Genomic DNA, 21577 nt, shown 5'->3' on the forward strand with positions numbered 1-21577 from the left:
TTTGGTATAAAATAGATGAAAGTGTCACAACATTTGAGAAATTTTGTTTTGGACTTTATGTCTAAACAACGAGACATCCTCAACCACGCTGACTTCAAATCTATCAATAATGGCGTTGTATCAAAAGTTATATATATATATATATATAATTATAAAAAATTATACAATGAGACTATTTACTTTTGGTACAAGGTGGTCACAGCTAATTTTGACCATTGGATGTAAAATTGGGTGGTTACATTTATTCTATTGGCTAAGCTCAAACTTCAAAAGAAATTTTCTTGAGCTTTGTAATACACCCAAGCTATTAGATTTCACATATGATGGGTATAAGTAATTGTAACCTTCATGTATCAAAGGCAAATGGTCTCATTGTATGCGATCTATATTTTATTTTTTATGCATGAATATGGAAGAGACAGACTACTAAAAGCCCATCCTATCCTAATCCCGGTCCAAACTTAGTCAGATGCAGATGGGGTTTTGCCGAAATGTGATTTATGTGAAATCAGTCCCGAAATACCTCTTTCTCACAAAGCATCTTCTGTATTGGCTTAGAGAACTAAAAGAAACATTGCAAATCAATTTGAAAATACGAGGACTGATTGCATTTTCAAAAAAAAAAGGAAGAACGATATTCATGGGATTTTGAAATAGAGAAAGAAATGATAAAGGAAATTAATACAGGGTGTTAATGTAATTAATAAGGTATCTACGTTCAATTTACCCAAAAATTTTAAAACCATGCTCTAAGATTTGTCCTATTAGAGTGTTGTTTGTGCTCTTATTGAGTTGTTATTGCTCCCTCTTGTTCATTCTTTTCAATATTTTACAGTAAACCAGTGTGGGGATGGTATCCCCGAACCAAGGGGTATTTTGGAAAAAATTAAAAGGTCTATAGCAACTGATTTTCTTTGTAAATTTTGAGTTAATTTGTCTTTTTTTGGATTTTCCCTACTTTTTTTTATATATGACTCTAATTAAAAATAGGGGCATAGTTTATATAAGGCGGCAAATTCATTTGTAGAAATAAAGTTGTCATGTTCTATGCTGTCTATTTTAATTTAACGGTATAGTAACAATAAATGGACAATATAAATAGCTGCAACCTTACCTTGATATGTCAAACTTTCACCAAAATTGAACCCTTTTCTAGTTAGTAGGTTATACATTTATCCTACTATTCTTTAGAGAATATAAGAAACTACGTTATTTTGGTGCTCCAAATTCATAAATTTGAGTCAGAAATGGACTTTTTATGATTTGAATGTGTTTCGAATCCTAAAACCCTTCAGGGCATATGCATGAGTCCGCATACTCACCAGAACTCTCTGCTGGGCAATTTGGTACCAGTAAGGACAAAGATGCTATACACCATTAGCATATGGAATATGGTACTCCATAGCAGCTTCCGTCCTCTATCCTCAATAATGGTCCGTGGAAATCCACACAGTGGTCTGGTCCCCCAAGGGGAAGCAATAAGAGCCTTAACGTCAGTTATGAGTGGTGCACAGTGAGTGCGCCTATGGAGTACGAAAAACCTTTCCAGGGGAACTATGCTGCTATAGTCCATTGGAAATGGAGATAAGAATAGCTCATTGCAGTGTCATCAGTCCGATTAAATGATGGACGATGATGAAGGGAGTAGACCTCACATTCTAAATGCTGGTTCCCGCTTTACTTTCCATCACTACCTAGAACAAACAAAAGTGGTACCATATTCCACACGTGTGGCAGTAGTGCAGTGCCCGTGGTTTCCGGGACGTTGAGCATGCAGAGAGAGAAAGAGAGGATGTTGAGAGAGAAAGAAAGTGAGATCGTTTGACAAGCTTTTGATAAGAGAGAATGGGAGGAGAGAGAGGCGAGAAGATCAAAACATAAATAAATATTTAAAAAATTAAAATTTGAGGTAGGGAGGGAGAGGATTTTTAAATAGTGAAGAAAATACGATTAAAAAAATATATATATTATGAGGGGTGATTTTGTATATCATAGATTTTGCTTCAATTCGTAGATTTTGTATGTCATAGATTTTGCCCAAATCTCAACCATCGATTTAGGGAGACTTGTCGGGTGAGAGATTTTAGTCATCCATCTCCTTGATTTACTATCAAAATTAAAAAAAGATAAACGATAGCCTTATCTCCATTTTCTAAGTCTATTATCAAATCTATTCCCATCAAATAAGAAAAGTTTATATTTTAATATATCACATCTTTAATTATTGGATCAACTGATCTTGATACAAAGATTTAGTAAATATCTAAAATAATCAATCTTATCAAATAAGTTATAATAAATATTTCAAATATTCAACAATACCTAAAAAGATAAGTCAATCAAGACTATAAACATTATTCCTATGAAGAATTCGTAAATGGGTGGGGCGTGCCACCATTTTGGTGGCCACATGGGGCCAACCTAATCCACATGTTTTTAAATTTTGGGCCCATATTTTTAAATCGTATATTTTATTTAAATGGAAATGTTTTTATACTTTCCCTAGAGTATAAGCTTCCCCTACCATCCAACCATCCAATTTTGATCCAGAGAGCCACTCGCTGTTTGATCTTAGATCTGACGTCTCAAAGTATTTTTTTTTTAGTTTTTTTTTATACAAATTGTATGAATATGGTATTTGGTACATGTCATCTTTTTATTGGTGCGCACCTATAAAAAATATTAAAAATAATTTTTCGATAAAATATAATTATCAAAATACCCTTTGAAATTTTCAGGGGTATTTTGATCATTTTATTTCATTGAAAATATTTTTTTTACATTTTTTTTGCTAGTACGAGTTTAATAGAGGATTGGACGTTCAAATTTTGGTGTCAAAATAGTTTATAGAAAAAAATTAAAAATAAAATAGTGTAGAGACGTGACATTGTGATTGAGGTAATCTTAACCGTCGAATGGACAGTTGGATAAGGGGAAGGATATAAGTTTTATGCTATAGGGAAGCATAGAAAGCTTGCCCTTATTTAAAACATTGAAAATTTAATTTATCTTAATTTATAAATCTAAATGACAAAAATAAAATATGAGAAGATTAACAAAAAATTAAATAAACATTCTAAAAATCACATAACATAAAATTAATTAAATTAATTAATTTTGATAGAAATCCGATCCGTTAGATCTACAAAATTATCAATACATTGGAGCATTCTACATTCAACTGCAAATCACAATTTGCTTAACTTTCTCAAACTGACTCAGAAGTTCCCATGACTCACAATCCACTGCTGGAGCTGATGATTAACCACCAAAGTCACCCAATAAATTAGGGGACATACCCTAGAGACAAAAATCATGGTCCAGACCATGATACAATAATGACTTCCTTGGCTCTCATCCAGGCATACACCGGCCTCATCAACATTAACTCACTAAACCCTTCTCAATTAGATCCCTATGCCCAGTATCTCTGGTTTTTTAAATCTCGTCAAACCCAATCCGAGTATCAGCATATAACATTTACTTAGTATGATTCACAAAAAAACCACACTCCCATTGAGTTTATGTTTCCTTTACTAATATGTTTTTATAGAGTCTCTCCCAAGGCCTCCATAGGGCCGCGTAAACCCAAGATATATGTAGTGTGTGGAAAGCAACGGTTTCCATTCTCTTTTTGATTTCTCCTCTGCATCACACACTCTCTCTCTCTCAAAATGGGTAACGAAGAAAGAGATGGATCATCAGGATGGGAGAAAGGGCATGGCGGGTGCTGGGCTTCATTCGCGAAGTTCCTGAAAACTTGTTTCGAATGGCTGGTACAAGGTGGAGGCCATATGAAAGACAATGGCGGTTCTGGTAGAAACGACGGCCCAGACCCCGTGGTCTATTGGAGCTAATGTTTTTGGCTTTGGTTTTTAGTTGGAATGTGAGTACATCACCGTCGGTTCTTCGCTGTTAATGGGTTATCACATTATGCATCTCTCTCTCTCTCTCACTCTCTCTCTCTCTCTCTGTGGATGTATGCGTTAGAAGTCTCATTGTGGATCGCTAGTTTACTTAAAATAATCCTCTCTCTCCCCCGATGCAGTAATTTAGTTGATTTTTGGGTTTTGAAGGACTCCTCTCTCTCTCTCTCTCTCTCTTTGAGGTTATTTAGTTGATTGCTGAGTTTTGCAGGACTTTTCTCTCTCTTCTCTGTAATTTTGTATGGATTGTTGCGGTATTAGCTTTCTTCTCTCTGCTCACCCTCTATGGCTTGCTGCGCTCTCTCTACAACTCTTTGCAACTTAAGTGTGTGCATGCCAAAGTATTCTCCATTTCCGGCTCTGGTTTTTTATTTTCTTCTCAAAGTGTCACAAAGCATATTCACGGGTCGAAACCCACATAGAACTGCCAGAAGGGTTTGGGTTGTTTTTGTCAGAAATTGAAGGGTTTGGGTTGTCCTCTGTAATATTTGACCTTTTTCCAACAGCTAATAGTCGTATAGGTATTTTAAAATTGAATATAGAGATATAAGTAAAATGCTAAACAGTGAAGTGAATCTCTTATAACAAATTTTTTACATATGGTTTCACTTTTTGATCCAAAACCACATAAATCATTATGGGTTTCTTGCTATTCTCTGTTCCCTTCTTTTTAACTGCAAATTACATGGATGAGACCACCTCGAAGATGTTTTCATTTAATTTTCTTAAGAACAAAATTACTTAAATATAAGTAGTTCAATAGCCTCAAAAGCGGTTAGGAACTCATCTTTTGGAATTTTGTTTCAAATTAATAAATAAAATTCATAGCTTATAAGCCTTCATTGTTCATGTGGGATCGTACGCTTTTCAAGTTTGGAGAGGCACTAATGACTAACTAGGATTCCCTAAAGAGCGTCTATACTATGTCCCCTCGGGAGCTTACTGAATATCTACTGTCTAAGACAAAACACTTTCAAGAACTCAAATCTAAATTTATTTTATTTAAAAATAATCATCTAATTATAATTAAAGGATCCCCAAATTTTAGACGAAACTTGAGATGCCAAATTCTTTTAGGTAGATAGATAGTGAGATTTTAAATTATTATTATTATTATTATTATTATTATTAGTATTATTATTATTATTATTATTATTTACCGAGTTATAATCAGTCCAAGCATCACTATAAATTAGTCAACTTCTAACAAAACCCAGTTTCTATGCGGCCTAGCATGCATATGTAATAAAACGAACCTATTAATAAATTTATATTTTAGATAGATTTTTTGACTTAATTTTTAAGAGCATATAATCTCTAACATGGAGATCATGAAGATGAAAAAATAAATAAATTAAAAAAATTAAAACTATTAATTATAGTAAGAAAACATTTAGACCATTAATTTCTATTGTTTTTAGAAGGAATACGTACTTGCATCCATCTTTAAGATGGATGCTTTACACTTTTTGGACCGCATGAAACAATTTTCATAAGGAAAAAACGTGGAAGAAGTGACTGTAAGTGGCTTGTAACTTATCTCCAACGATAATGAACCCTTGGGCATCTTCGGCATAGAGAACATAGAAGGGCTATCCACCATCCATCTGTCTTTTTATTTTTCTTTACAACAATCATAACTTCCTCTTTCTCATTAATCTCCAAATTCATAGTACATTAGTCTCATTTATACAACTATTGTTTATGTGAAGGAACACAAATGATTACAACAACACTAATAAACCTACTACTTAACTATTAGAAAAATCTTCATATAACATTAGTGGACGTATTACATTCTAACCGGTAAGAATGAAAAAATATAACCATTTATTTTTGGTATACGGAGGCTACAAACACCCTTGTCATAATTTTACATCTAATGGTTAGGAATAATTATGAAGGCTTTGTAACAAAGATAAATTGTCCCACTGTATACTATCCCCAAAGAATTTATCCAACATGTAAAACCTGAGCTTGCACCAAAATCAGCCTCATTTTTCTTCTCCCTTTAAACATGTTAAAAAATAACATCTTTATCTTGACAAAAACCCTGAACTTCCTTTTAAACTCTACATTTTCCTGGGAGCATTCTTCTTTCAACTGCACCAATTCATTAATTCAAGGAAACCCTTTCTATAACAAATTTATCATGTATCTACAGGCGAGTCCATGCAATAATGATCTTAATTCCGCTTCATTAGTTCACAAATACTCTTCAATATTCCTAATTATCTCTCCAACTCCTCTCCTCTTCCAGGATTTCCTTGAGAATTACAATTAAAATTTAATTGCTCCCTCATTTGGAGCTTCCCAAATACCAACACTCTTCTCTTTGTTGGAATATGTATTTAACACTTCAACGATTTAAAAATTAAACACACTCTAGCGTAATGACGAAATTCTTTACACCTTGCTGCCCACTCAGCTACAACTTCCTCAAATTCTTTCTTCAATCCTTCTAGGATCTAAAGTTGGACCTAAACCTCCTGCACACCAGCTCCTCTAATCTTTCTTAAATACATTCTACCCACCCTAATTATCTTTCGAGAATCCCTTCGTAATGTCAGTGTTTATCTTTGTTAAATAAATGGTGGATATGAGATGGTGATTTTCTTAATCTGTCAGTATCACTGTCATTCATCTCCATCGTTGTTGGCACGGATTATAGATGGACTTTTTGCTCTAGATTACCGTACACAGTGTTATATAACCTTCCATTCTGATACGATAAAATATTAATCCGACCTTGTATGGATCATATATGGTCATCACACCTTCATGACCATGAGGTTATAATTGTTGACCTATGTTGAACTGTGATAATGTGTGTGGCTCCCACCAAAGATGTCATGCTATGTAATTACGTAGGAGGATGCATGAGTAAATGAACGGTGGAGATGAAATAATGGGTAACACTACTAAAGAAATTTAGATAGATACGTATTCCTACATCATTTCATATCCGTCCTTCAAATTGTGAAGGGACGGCCCACTTCTTCTTATGTAAAAACAATGTGTGCTCTAATGTACTGACACATTGTTTTTGGGAGAACTAGCAAAGCAAGACACATGAGCTAGAATATGATGACAAATTTTAACGATTGTGATAACGAGTAACCAAGCCATATGAACCTCTGTTTACATGTTTTGCCGCCCATGAGTGGGTGACATGAGCCTACTCATTGTGTGCCCTCATCTTCTGATGGTTACTCTATCACTGCAAAGTGTTTGGGGTATTTGCAGCAATGTTATAAGACCACCTAATGTGTTAGGCGTGAGGTCATGTCAAAATTGGTCTATATGTCAATCGAATTGTTTGGACCAAAACTTAAAAATAGAGAAAAATAGAAAGATTAATTTAAAAATATGAAATAATATTATGAGAAATGTCATCCTACATTTAGGAGAACTTAGGTATAGCTCTAATTTATGATAAGATGAGAGAAAATAGACTTAGGTGGTCTAGCCATATGCAGCGTAAACCCAGTATAGCACCAATTAGGAGGTGCGAGTTAACTCAAGTGGAAAGCTCAAAAAAAGGTAAGGGGTAGGCCCAAAAGAGCATGGTTGGAAGCAATGAGAAAAGATATTGGCTCTTGTGGTCTTACCGAAGGTATTACCTCGGATAAAGCAGAATAACAGATCAGGATTTGTGAAGCTGACCCCAAATTGTTGAAAAAAGGCTTTGACAATGATGATGATAGTTAAAACTTGAGAGATGGATCATAGGGTTGGATGAAACCTTTTTACGTTTTTTTAGTGCTGCTTGTTAGAAAATTAGAGGGAGGGACAATCATGAAATGAAAGGGATTTTTGGGAGTTCTTAAAATATTTTCCCTTTTTTGGACCCCTTATTATTGTTTTATTTTTTTTCAAAAAGATATATTGTCATTGTTTTTGAAGCCCTAATTATTTTTTTAAAGTATAAGTATAGAGTGGTGTTTGAGGAGATTTGAACCTTGAACATGAGGCTTATAAACCATAATTACTAGTCAAAAAAGTCATTTACATGTTATTTGGATTAAAATAAATATATTAATTATTTATATCGGGTGTACATGCTGTCTCACCCACAGGACGTAACTCGCTCGAGTCTGAGCCAATTCAGACAAGTCACAAGACACTGTAGCAAATCGACTTGTAGATTGCTCCGTTGCTGGCCCTTCGCTATGCTTATTTTAGAGTGAGAAACATATGCAAAAAGAATAGGGGAGGAGAAAGAGTAAACCAAAAATTAGAAGAGGAGGTTTCAGAGGAGTTAATGAAGGGGTGTCGTTAGAGAGAGGTGGAGGGGATGACCCTATCTATTTTTTAATTAAATTAAAAAATGGCTCTGTTGGCTTTCATGTTTATATATGGATTTAGTTTCTAAAGAGATGATTTGGGTTTTGAAGAGGATTAATTTGATCCATATAATTCATGAAATTCTTGATCTTTAATGGTGAGTCTTGTGCCCGGATCTACTTTCTCCAGTGGTTTCCTAGATAGGTTACGTTCAATTTGTTAGGTTTACATTTTATTTTTTGTTGACCTTTATAATTTATAGAGATGTATACGGTGAGGTCGTTTACTTTTTATACAAGGTGGGCACAATCATCATTGACCATTAGATTTGAAATCGAGTAGTTGAGGAGGATGTATCATTGTTTAGGCACAAAGTCCAATTCAAAATTTTATGAATATTGTAACATACTTTCATCTATGGAAAAAGTTTAAATAAGGCTGCAACCTTAAAATGTAGACTTAAAGATGAGCCTCAAATATCCATCGGAAAATATTGGCTTAATATTGAAAAACCCTCTAAGAATATCATCTTGACATCAAAATGTATGAATATGGAAAAAAAAAAAAAAGGAAAAGATTTCGAGTCCCATAAATAGTGCATCTTGTAACACATTATCTAGACCATTCATTATTAAGATTTTCATGTGTAGAGATCTCCTTCCTTGATTTTCACCATTTTTGGAGTTCAAAATTTTATAATTAGAGATAAAAATAGGTTTTTTGATAATCTTAAGAATTTCTTACAGCAAAATTATATGTTATGATAAAATTTGGTGTTACGTTTTGATTGGATTGTTTAAAGTTGCAACCTTATACAAACCACACATTTCATCTAATGAATTTCACATCCAATATGCTTAAAGTGATTGTGAGCTCCTTATCCTATAAATAAATTGTCTGAATATACAATCCAATAATTTATTGGCTCAGAACTCCCATTTCTTCCCTTTGTTCATGACTAAAGTGAGTTTCTCAAGCCCTATAACCCTACTCACTGTGATTTTGATTCCCAAGTGTTTTTGTTGTTTTTTTAAATTTTTTATTTTATTTTTTAATGTCTATGCGTTTCATAGATCTTTTATTAGTTTAAGCGACTCTTGCTTGCTTGCTTCTTTCGTTCGGCGTCATCATTAAATTTGTGGAGAGGCTCATTTGGATGTTTATAGATGGCGGGTAAAGAGATTTGAAAAGAAAAACAACGGGAGAGGGAGAGAGAAAGGATTGGAAGTGCTGGTTGGCGTAGTTTATATAAGGTGGTAACCTCACTTGTAGAAATAAGGTTGTCATATTCTGTACCGTCTATTTAATAGTATAGATTTTTTTACATGTTTTTTAAGATAATGTCATTATGTTGTACGTCTTTTTTAGTGTTGAAGCTACAACATCCAAATAAAATGAACAGTGTAGATTAGTGTAATATATAAGCCTTGTCCCTTAACAACACTTGTAACAATAATTAGACGATGTAGAGAACTACAACCTTACCTATGTCAGACGAGATCTTACAAAAATTGAACTTTTTGCTAATGGGTACAATTTGTATAGAGTCGAGGCTCTAAACAATCAAAGTAAGGCACACCTTCAAATAGTATCGAGACAGGTGGTTTCTATATTGAAAATCTTTGTGATAGCCTTAAAATGTATTTTTATTTTTAAGTATAAAATTTAAAACTTCAAAAATAATGTAGATCAACAGATCTATGAAAACTTGAAAAGCTTGAAAATTGATAATAAAAAAATGCGTTACAAGATGCACTATTTCCAAAACTTGAAATCAATTTTTTTTTCTCATGTATATGCATCTTGATGTCGAGATAATCAATTTGAAGATATTTGGGCATCAAAACAACTTCTTTATGCGAAATTTTTGACGTGGGCTTTGATTTGATTGTGCATAGCCTTGGCTCTATATAAACTTTTTCGTTTGCTAATTAGGTAGGTTACACATTTGTCCCACCATTCTTTAGATACAAGAATTATATTGTGTTGGAGCTCCAAGTTCATAAATTTGAGTCAGAAATGGACTTTGAAGATCTAAATGTGTTTCGGATGCTAAAACGCTTTAGGGCAGATGCATGAGTCGGCAGACTCACCAGAATTCTCTGCTGGGTAATATGGCCCCGGTAAGGAGAAAGCATGCCATACACCATTAGCATTTGGAATATGGTACTCCATAGCAGCTTATATCCTCGATCCTCCAAAGTGGATGGTCAAAATCCACCACAGTGGGTCTCTCAAGGTGGAGCAATAAGAACCTTAACGTCAGTTGAAGGCAATGCACACTGAGTGCTCTCATGGAGTACCAAATAGCTTTCGAAGGGAACTATGCTACTATAATCCATTGGACATGGAGATAATAATAGCTCATTGCAGTTTCATCAGTCCGATTAAAATGATGGACGATGATGAAGGGAGTGGACCTCAGATTCTAAATGGTGGTTCCCGCTTTCTTTCCATTACAAAAGCGGTGCCTTATTCACACGTGTGGAAGTCATGGCGTGCCACGGTTTCCCGGGGGCCTGAGCATGTAGAGAGAGAAAGAGAGGCTGACGAGAGAGAAAGAGAAGAGAGAGAGAGAGAAAGGCAGGAAGAGAATCGTAGGGGGAGGGGTATATATGTAGTGTGTGGAGAGCAAAGGTTTCCATTCTCTTCCTACTTTCTCGTTCCTCTGCAACTCTCTCTCTTTGAAAATGGGTTACGAATCCTCTGCAACTCTCTCTCGTTCAAAATGGGTTACGAAAGCAGAAGATGGATCATGTGGAGGAGAGAAAAAGCATGGTCGGTGTTGGGCTACATTTACGAAGTTCCTGAAAACCTGTTTCTAATGGCTATTTGGAAGCAATGGCGGTTGGGGTGAAAACTAAGGCCCAAACCGATACCACATGATCTGTAGGAACTAACAAGTTCAAGAAGCTTTCAGCGTTGCTCTCCCTCTCTTCCCTTTTCTAGCGTCTCTCTCTGTCTATGTTTTCTTTGGTTCCCTCGGTCTCTCTGTGAAAGCCATCTAGTGTGTTTTTTACTTTTCATCTTCTCTCTGTTTCTTTTTTTCCTCATCTGGTTTTGGCTTTGGTTTTTAGTTGAAATGTGAGTACATCATCGTCTGTTCTTCGCTGTTAATGGGTTATCACATTATGCATCTCTCTCTCTCTCTCTCTCTCTCTCTCTCTCTCTCATTCATTTTTCTATCTCTCTCTCTCTCTCTCTCTCTTTCTCATTTTTCTATTTAGTTTTAGTCGGATGGTGAGTATGTCATTTTCTGTTCATAGTTATCTAGATGCCTCTCTCTCTCTCTCTGCTGTTATGTAGTTGATTGCTGAGTTTTGTAGAACTCTCCTCTCTCTCTCTCTCTCGCTGTAATTTGTATGGCTTGTTGCGGTATTAGCATTCTTCTCTCTCCTCACCCTCTCTGCCTTCTCTTTCTCTCTCTAAAACTCTTTGCAACGTGAGCGTGGGCATGCCAAAGTATTCTCCATTTCTGGTTATGGTTTTTTATTTTCTTCTCAAAGTGTCATGAAACTGATACGATGAAAGCACATTCAAGGGTCGAAACCCACGTACAAGTGCAAGAACGTTTTCAGTCGTCCTACGTATTTTTCGCTTAGAGCCTCACCTTTTGCTAAAAGTTTTCCTCAGAAAAATACGATTAATATTTTGCTAACACTTTTTAGTCGTGTATTTTGATAGGTATTTTACATATGGAATCACTTTCAGATCCAAAACCACAGAAATCCTAGTGGGTTCCTTCTGTTTCCTTCTTTTTAACTGCTAATTTCATGGATGAGACCATCCTGTGTTCCTCGGAGATGTTTTCCCTTAATTTTGTTGAGAACAAAATTACTTAAATATAAGTAGTTCAATGGTCTCAAAAGCGGTTAGGAATTTATCTTTTGGATTTTTTTTTTAAATTGAGAAATAAATTTCACAGCTTATAAGGCTTCAATTTTCATATACTTTTTGAGTTATTTATATATTGACCTTAAAATTTTTGGCAAAATTCGAAATGCTCCACTTGTGAAAATTACAAAAAAAAAAAAAAAAAAGGTTGGTCAACCTATTTTGTTTTTTATTTTTTCAAAACCGCCCTTTAGTCAATCATAATGATTTTTTTTTTTTTTTTTTTTTTTTTGTTTTTTCATTAGTAGGGTAGTGCCCTTAAAGCTTGTGGCACTGCCTTACTAACGAAAAAAATAAAAATAAAAAAAAAGTAAAGAAAAATATCAACATTCGGGTCGATCAACTGACAATTTAGAAAGAAAAAAAAGCTAGTTGCCTTACCTTCTTTATAATTTTTTAATATATAAATAGAACATTTTGTATTTTATCTAAAATTTTAAAATTACAAGTAAATCACTCAACCTTTTTTTAAGGAGAGGCACTAATGACTAACTGGGATTCCCATAAGAGCGTGTATACTATACCCCCTCGGGACCTTATATCTACTCTCTACGACAAAACACTAACTTGGGGATTTTTTTTCTTGAAAATTTGGGATATTTGTTACTATAACTAGATATTTATTTTTATAAAAAATATTTAGATTTTGAATTATTGAACAATCAGATCATTCTCTCCAAAAAAAAAAAAAAAGGATAGATGGTTTTACTGAAATCTTGAGATGCCAATTTCTTTTAGGGAGATAGATAACGAGAGTTCAAATTATATTGTTATTATTTTTTGGGTGCGGTTTGTATAGAGCCTAGGGTCTAAATAATCAAATAAGAGTTTACCTTCAAATAGAGTGGAGAAAAGTGGTTTTAATACTGCAAATCTTTGTGATAGCCTTAAAATATATTTTGATCTTTATTTATAAATTTTAAAGCCTAAAAAATAGTTTAGATCGATATATCTATGAAAACTTGAAAATCTTGAAATTCAAAAATACAATATATAATAGATCAATTTGAGGATATTTGGACATCAAAACATGAAATTTTTGATGTTGACTCTAATTTGATTGTTTAGAGCCTTCGCTCTATATAAACTTTTCTCTTATTTTTTTACCCAAGTTAGAACCAGTCCAAGTGTCAGTATAAAGTAGTCAACTTTAAACTAAAAAACAAAGTTTAGGGTGTGTTTGATACATGGAGTTTTTGGGAGTGGCAGGTGTTGAGGATTGATGTCTTGTATTTTGAGGAAATAGATTTGTCAAGGTAGAGTCAAAAGGACAACTTCGTAGGGCTGTTAAAAACCCAAAAGAGTGTTCGGTGCAAGTAGACTCGTCCCCTGATGGGTTCGGGAGCTGCAGCCCCCGAAGAAAATTTTGGATATATCCATACATGGGATTCAATATATCTGAGACTTGATATATTTCCATATAAAGGTATTTCGATAATTTGTACTATCTATTTGGGACAGATATATATTGTCGCAATTGGGGTTTCATTCAGGGTTAAGGGAAAAACACAGATCTCTTGATAATTAGAAAGAAAGAATAGGGAGGCGGGAGGGAGAGAGCGATTGTAACCCTATTCTCCATTACCAGTAAAGAAGCTCTCATCTCCATGTACATCTCTTGGTAATTAGAGAGAACAGAGAAGAGGGAAGAAGAGAGCGATTGTAACCCTATTCTCCATTACCAGTAAAGAAGCTCTCATCTCTCATGGATGTAGGCACGTTGCCGAACCGTGTATATTTTTGCGTTGTGGTTGGTTGTCTCTTTCCTTTGTGTTTGTTTCTCTTTTTTTGTTTTCGTGGATTGCTGTTCATTTCTATAGAAGGAACTCTCCCACAAATTATGAAAGACTCATCTTCTATCATTTTTTATGGAAGAGAGGTCTTCCAAAAATGATCTCATTTTAACACTAAAAAAAGGCTGTATGAAGGTCGTCTTTCCACTTTACAACTTCCACACAGTAATATCAAACATGGAAGTGGGACATTTATATCCCACTTTCACTAACTTCCACTTATCAAACACATCCTTAGAGAAAAAACGTGGAAAAAGTGGCTGAAAGTGGCCGTAACTTATTTCCGACGATAATGAACCGTCAACATCTTCATACTAGAGAACATAAAATGGCTATCCACCGTCCAATCGTAACTTACTCATTCTCATTAATCTCCAAATTCAGAGTACATTGGTCATTTAAACAAAAAATGTTTTTATAAAGGAAAATAAAAGATTACATTATAACTAATAAACCGACTACTTAACTATTAGAAAAACCTTCATACAACATTAGTAGACCCCACTACATTCAAACCTAGAAAAATATGCAAAGAGACCATTTACTTTGGGATTCTATATAAATAGACTATTTATTTTTCATACATGGAGGTCAGCATCATTATTGTCTCTTAAATTTCAAAATGGTGTTCGTAAGATTGTCATTGCATAGACACAAAATTTCCAAAAAAAAAATTGGACTTTGTTACTTACCTCAAGCTATCCAATTTGACTTCTAGTAAGTGGGAATGACTGTGACCTCCATATACAAAAGATAAATGGTCTCTTTGTTGACAATCCTATTTACTTTTGGTACAAAGAAGTCACAAAGACTAGACTTAAAATTCAAAAAAAAAGTTCTTGAACTTCGTGACATATCCCAAGTAATCTAACTTGACATCTAATGAACATGAATAATTATGGCTTCCTTATAATAAAAATAAATAGTCACATACTATACAATCCTCAAAAGAATTTATACAATACGTAAAACTTGAGCTTTCGCCCCCTTTCTTGCTAAACAAACCGGCCTCATTATTCTTTTCCCTTTAAACATGTACAAAATAATATTTTTATCTTGATTCTTGACAGAAATCCTAAACTTCCCTTATTAGACTCCACATTTTCATTGGAGCATTCTTCTTTCGACGCACCAATTTATTACATTAAAAAAATCCCCTTTTATAATCATGCAATTATCTATTGGCCTGAGTACATGTAATAATGATCTCTCTCCAACTCCTCTCCTCTTCCAAGGATTCCCTTGAGAACTGCGATTAACATTTAACTTCATTGCTCCCTTATTTTGAACTTCCCAAATACCAAACTTAGGAGGATGCATCAGTAAATGGACGGTGGAGATGAAATAATGGGGTAACACTAATAGAGGAATTTAGCTAGATATGTATTTCTACATCATTTCATCTTCATCCTTCACTTTGTGAAGGGACGGCCCACTTCTGCCTATCTAAAAACGATGTGTGGGCTCATGTACTGAAAACACATTGGTTTTTTTTTTTTTTGGGAAGAACTAGCAAAGCAAGACACATGAGCTAGAATATGATGAAAAGTTAATTGGGAACCATATGAATACTGAAGAAGCATATGTTAACGGTATGATACTGAAGAAGCATGTGTTAACGGTTGTGATAACGAGTAACCAAGCCATATGAACCTCTCTTTACATGGTTTGACGCTCATGAGTGGGTGACATAAGCCTACTCATTGTGTGACCTCATCTTTTGATGGCTACTGTGTTACTGCAAAGGGTTCGGGGGTATTTGCAACGATCTTGTAAGAATTATTGTAAGAATTAGATTGTGCCTAGTCAAGTCTCGGGCGGTTAAAAAGTGTTGAAAAAAATAAAAAATATAATTTTTTTTAATAAAATATATTTTAATAACTATTAAACAAAGTGTAATCAAATGAAATTGAAAATTAATACAAAAATAAATTTGCACCTTGAGGTATTTCTGAAATTTTTTAAAACAAGATGGAAAATGTAGAAATAAGTATTAACGTCCAAAATAATTTCTACTCTTTGCCATAATGATAAAAAGTATTAAAAAAATATATTATAAACCAAATTCATTATTTGTTGGATTTTTTAAGACTTTTTTTGAAGTTTTTTAAAATACACAGTTGGTCACCAAAACCAGAACCGGCCCAGTCACTGGCTAACAAGGTTAGAAAAACCGGGCAATCTAACTAGTAACCGCTCGATTAGATCGGAACTGGCCGGTAGCAAGTTCCAGTTTCGGTCGGTTTTGATGACCCGTCAAGTATTTTAAAGAATTTTTTTAAAAATTATATAAAATCCCAAAAATAAGGATTTTTATTTTTATTATTTTTTATTATTATGGAAAAGATTAGAAATTATTTTGGTCATTAATATTTATTTTTACATTTTTCCATCTTGTTTACAAATTTTCAAAAATACCCATAGGTACAAATCTATTCTTTAAAATCCATATTTTTTTCATTAATTTTCAACTTTATTTGGATGTCCTTAAAATACACTTTTCACATTATATTAGATTTTATTTTTTACTTTTTCAACACTTTTTTGACCGCTAGGGACTTACACGTTACGAACGGTTGAATCGGCTAGTTTACCTATTAGGCAGGTTGATCCGCTTTCGAGCCCATATCCCGTTAACCGTTTCGGTTAGATTTTACGAACACTGCTGGCTGGTTCCGATCTAACTGGGTGGTTACCATCTAGATTGCCTGGTTTTTCCAACATTGGGCATGAGGTTCTATAAAAATTAATTTATACGTTAGTCGAATTGTTTGAACTAAAACTTTTAAAAGTTGAAAAAATTTGAAAGAATAGTTTAAAAATATGAAATAATATTATAAAAACTTAACCAGTTTAGTCAAGGCTAGCCAAAACCTATCAAATATCCATTTTGACAAATTTTCAATCAAATTAGGTATTGACTTTGGACTAGACCGTTCATTTGATAAACAGTATGACCAACGCCTGTACGTTTTGATAACACTAATTTGTACATGTCATAGCTCCTATACATTTTGATGAGGTTTTGGTGTGTCAAATGCTGATGCAGTTGTTCATCTCATAGTTAGCAAGTCGGGGACTTTCAATAAATTGGCCTATCTTAAAATCGAGAAAAAATCGTTTTTATTTTAAAAAGTCGGATGAAAAAATCAGATAAAAAATACGGATCTGCAAAAATACTTCATGTAAAGATATCGCCAATATATCGGACTAGGCTCAAAAAATCGAAGTAAAAAAATCGGATAAGTTAAAATGTTAGAAATTTTGAAATTCTGAGAAATAAAAATTATGTTAAAGCCATTAATAACTAATCCATTCATAAAAACTTTACTAGACTAATATAATTAAGTCAATTAATTTAGATGACCCATTACTCTCATCAGTTATAGCTTGTACATCATTTGGTACTTGGGGACAAGCTTTTATATCATTCCCTTGTTCTCTTGACAAGTGATATTTGAATCTTGTTATCCTGGCAGAAATCCTTCACCGCAAAAATTACAATACAATTTATGTTCTCTTTCTTCACAATAATCCCAAAATGGATCTTTTGACCTAACCATTGTATCTTTTTTTTTGTTTTTTAATAATAAAAAAAAGAATATATAAGTGTACACACATTAGGCGTTCATGCTCTTAATAAAAAATAAAATAATAAGTTCATGATAAATACAGCATATGAATTTCTTCATTAAATGTTTTAACAAACATCACACCTATTTAGTACATATCAAAAAAATACATATAAAATTTTACATTAAATACTTTAAAAAAGTTCATACCTACTTAAATACGTACCAAAAAATAGACCATATATTTTTTCACATTAAAATCAAGTACATCAATAAACATATATGAAAATCTTGAAAATAGATGGTGTAGATAATATGTTGTAAAATACATTATTTTTGGGACTTAAAATCTTTTTATTTTTCATAGTGATGCATCTCGATGTCAAGATGATTAATCAAAGGGTTTTTCAGTATTAAAACGACATTTTTTGATGATTTTTTAAGTGCAGCCGTAGCTCTACAATATAAGGTTGCATCGTTACAAAAACGTTTTCCGAAAAGTAAACCATAAAAAGGAAGGTAAAGTGGTATTCCCAGAAGAGAAGGTAAACCTGAGAACTGCGAACTCTATTTCTCTCTCCCTTGTTTTTCAAGAAGGTAAACCCTGTTTTTCAAAGAAGATAAACCCTAAATCTTGAGAACTTTTCCAATATAAGGTTGCATCTCTCTCTATCTACCCTGTTTTTCAAAGAAGGTAAACCCTAAATCGAACTTCGAACTCGACGAAGTGGAAGAAGAAACCTAGAAGGTAAACCCTAAATCGAAAGGGCGAAAGAAGCATTTAGTCTGATAAGGTATTTGTAAGGCAAATGATTTTCTTTACTCATTATTTTCTATGCAAAATCATGCTGCACACAGTATTTTCTTGCTGCACACAATTTTTGTAGGGTATTGAAATCATGCTGCACACAGTAGTTTCTTTGCAAAATAACCACTGAAATATGCATCATGTTGAAGTTAAAAAGAAAAAGAAAAAAAAGACTGTCAATAAGAAGAAGAACATAGCATAAACCCAAATTTTCATTTTCGGATTTTTTTTTTGTGGAAATAATTTGTTCTTTTAAAAATTACACAGATTAGGAAAATAGTTGTTTTTCTTTCTAAAAAAAATTGCAAGTAAAAAAAAAAAACCTTTTGTTTATACCCTTTTTTTTGTTCCTCATAAAAAACCCGTTTTTAACGGTTTTATGAAAAAAAAGCATTTTTTTGGCGAACTTTTCAAAAACACGGTGTTTAAAAAAATTTGGCGATTAATCGTTTAAAACTTTTCTAAAAGGCGGTGTTTAAAACGTTATTCAAAATCCCTATCTTGTCTCTTCATATGCAATTCCCTTTCCAAAATACATCTTAGAGTTGAATTTTAGATCCAATATTTTAGAGGTTGATAATCTCGATCATTACATTTTGATAATCTCGATCATTACATTCATAAATCTAGAAATTGAAGGTTAAAATCAACCTCTTTGAAATTTTTTTACTTCTTTGTAGATCATCATATCTGCAATATGTTTTAAGCTGCAGAAATGTTCATTTAAGTTGCAAGCCTATTTTCAATTAGCCAAAAGATTTCCTACTCCCTTGGGAGTATACTATTTGTTTACTCTCAAATTTTGGGGATGTAATATATGCAACCCATAGACTAATCTCAGTGAAAACTTTTCAAAAAGTAATTCTCTATGTAATAGGAAAAAAATTAATGCCCCAAAATTGAATAGAGACCCTCCAATTTTGAAGGGCTAGATCTTCTTTTAAAAATAATCATCTAATGAATCTCCAAAATTTTAGGCTAAAAAACACTTCCTGTTTGGAGTGAGGGAGTAGATGCACAACATGCTCCCTGGAGAGCATAGTGTACAGGTTCTTTCAATTATTTTTTATGTATTTCATCTCCGAATCAACCTAAAATCAGGTTGGAACCATGTACAAAAAACTTGTATAGAAACCCGTACGCACTTATTGTTGCTGTTCACAAGGCTTTCATATGCAAATAAAATTGGGATTTAATTTTTATTTATTTATTTAATAGAAATTGTCATAGAATAAGTCAAGTTAATTCGGAAGGAGGTAAGATTTTGTGCGTGGTGTATTATTGGTGAAAGAGTTAATAAAATTTGAGTCTCGTGAAGAGATTATTGGATTCTCTTGCTGACTTTTAGAGAGAGTATATTCTTTCAATTTTATTTTTTTTATTGTTATTTTTCTGGTTTTTATTTCTTCTTGCATCAATTTGCATCAATTGGTATCAGAGCAAGTTAGATCAAGTTAGGTCCAAAGTTTACAATGCCATCAAAAGCGAATCAAGCTAATCCTACGTCGGCCATGGATGATCATTGTGGAGAAATTTTGACTAAAGCCTTAGAGGATTTTCGAACTGAAGTACGTGAGATGAATCAGATGATGCAACGCCTAGAGGATTTTCGAATTGAAGTACGTGAGATGAACCAAGAAATGAATCAGAATATGCAACAGTTGGATCAGACGTTGTAGCGAATGGATAATAACCTTTATCGTGAAGAATGTACCAGCAACCACATTAATCTTGCAATAGGAATTCCACGGCAAACCCAGAATGTTGATTTCGAGCGTACTTAAGAAATTTACAGACCAGATCCGCATCTTATAAAGCGATCACGAGATTTTAGTATTAAAATCGATCTCTCAAAATTTCATGGTCAAGGGTGTTCATCAATTGAATATGGTGCTTCTTTGGCGATGAACCCATTCTTAGATCGGAATAATCAGCCCAAACTCCTATTCAACAATTACTCTTGAGACATAGTCGCAGGCAAATAGTATTACATTAGTCTTGAAAAAATTGAAAAAAATGTGCCGAAGCAAATAGTGGGATTACATCACCAATTAATGATTCGCTTGACGCTTGAAGCTCGAGGTCCCCCAAGAGAATGATACAAATAAAATTGGGGTTTAATTTTTATTTTATTTTTTTAATAAAAATTGTTCGAGGATAAGTCAAGTTAATTTGGGAGGAGGGATGATTTTGTACGCAGTATATTATTGGTGAATGAGTTAACAAAATTTGGGTCTTGTGAAGAGATTATTTGGAGGTAGATTCTTTTGCAGATTTTAAGAGCGGATATATTTTTTTAATTTTTTTTAATTTTTTTTAATTTTTTTTTATTTTTTTTTCTGATTTTTATTTTTCCTTACATCAATTTACATCAATTGGTTTCAGAGCTGCATCACTTTCATTGCAAAACTAAACTATGCAACTTTACTTTAGAGCGCATATACAATGCTCTTATCGGGGTATGTTGTGTATTTACTCCGTCCCCCAAAACAACTGTTTAGGACAATTTTTTTTTGTCTAAAGTTCTAGGGACCACATGAGAATTTCTAGATGATCAAAAGAAATATTTTCAATATTGAATTTTTTTGACACATAGATCTAGCGCTTTAAAAATTGGACCGCTTTGAAGAATTAGTTTTTTTTAGTACACAGAGAGTTTATTATTTGAAAATTTTCATTGAGATTAGTCTGAGTTGTAGGGATTGCATCTCTAAAATTTGAGATCTAAAGAGTATCCTTAGCATGTGTTTTTGCCTAAGAGAGTAAATAAATAGTTTACTTCTCTAGGAGTAAGAATTATTTTTGGCTTACTTGCAGTTTGTATAGAACCTAGGCGGTAAACAATCAAATTAGGTAAACAATCAAATTAGGTAAACAATCAAATTAGAGCCGACCTTCAAATAGTGTCAAGAAATGTCTTTTCATTACTGGAAATTTGTGTGATAGCCTTAAAATGTGTTTTCATCTTTAATTATAATATTTAAAGCTTAAAAATAGTGTATATTGAACATATCTATGAAAATTTGAAAATCTTTAAAATTGACGATTAAAAAATGCATTACAAGATGTACTATTTACAAAATTTGAAATCTATTTTTTTCTTATGTCCATGTATCCTGATGTCGAGATGATCTTTGAGGATATTTGGGTATCTAAACAATCTCTTCTAGTGAAATTTTTGAGTTAGGCTTGAATTTGATTATTTAGAGCCCCGGTTCTATATAAACTTTTTCCTACTTTAATTTGTTGAGAATTGTGCGTTTCCGTAACTTTTAGAATTGGTATGCGATGCACTTA

General features: G+C 33.3%; 1 long non-coding RNA gene across 1 annotated transcript; it reads left to right on the plus strand.

The window, feature by feature from the left end:
- The first annotated feature begins 18004 nt into the window (after positions 1–18004).
- On the plus strand, positions 18005–20517 carry LOC148780750 (uncharacterized). Its single transcript, XR_016039758.1, has 2 exons — positions 18005–18266; positions 19719–20517. It is a non-coding gene; the product is annotated as an uncharacterized LOC148780750 (long non-coding RNA).
- Positions 20518–21577: the final 1060 nt, after the last annotated feature.

Source organism: Amborella trichopoda, chromosome 8, assembly GCF_054954075.1.
Source record: "Amborella trichopoda isolate Santa Cruz 75 chromosome 8, AtrichopodaSantaCruz75HAP2 v2.0, whole genome shotgun sequence".
NCBI lineage: Eukaryota > Viridiplantae > Streptophyta > Magnoliopsida > Amborellales > Amborellaceae > Amborella > Amborella trichopoda.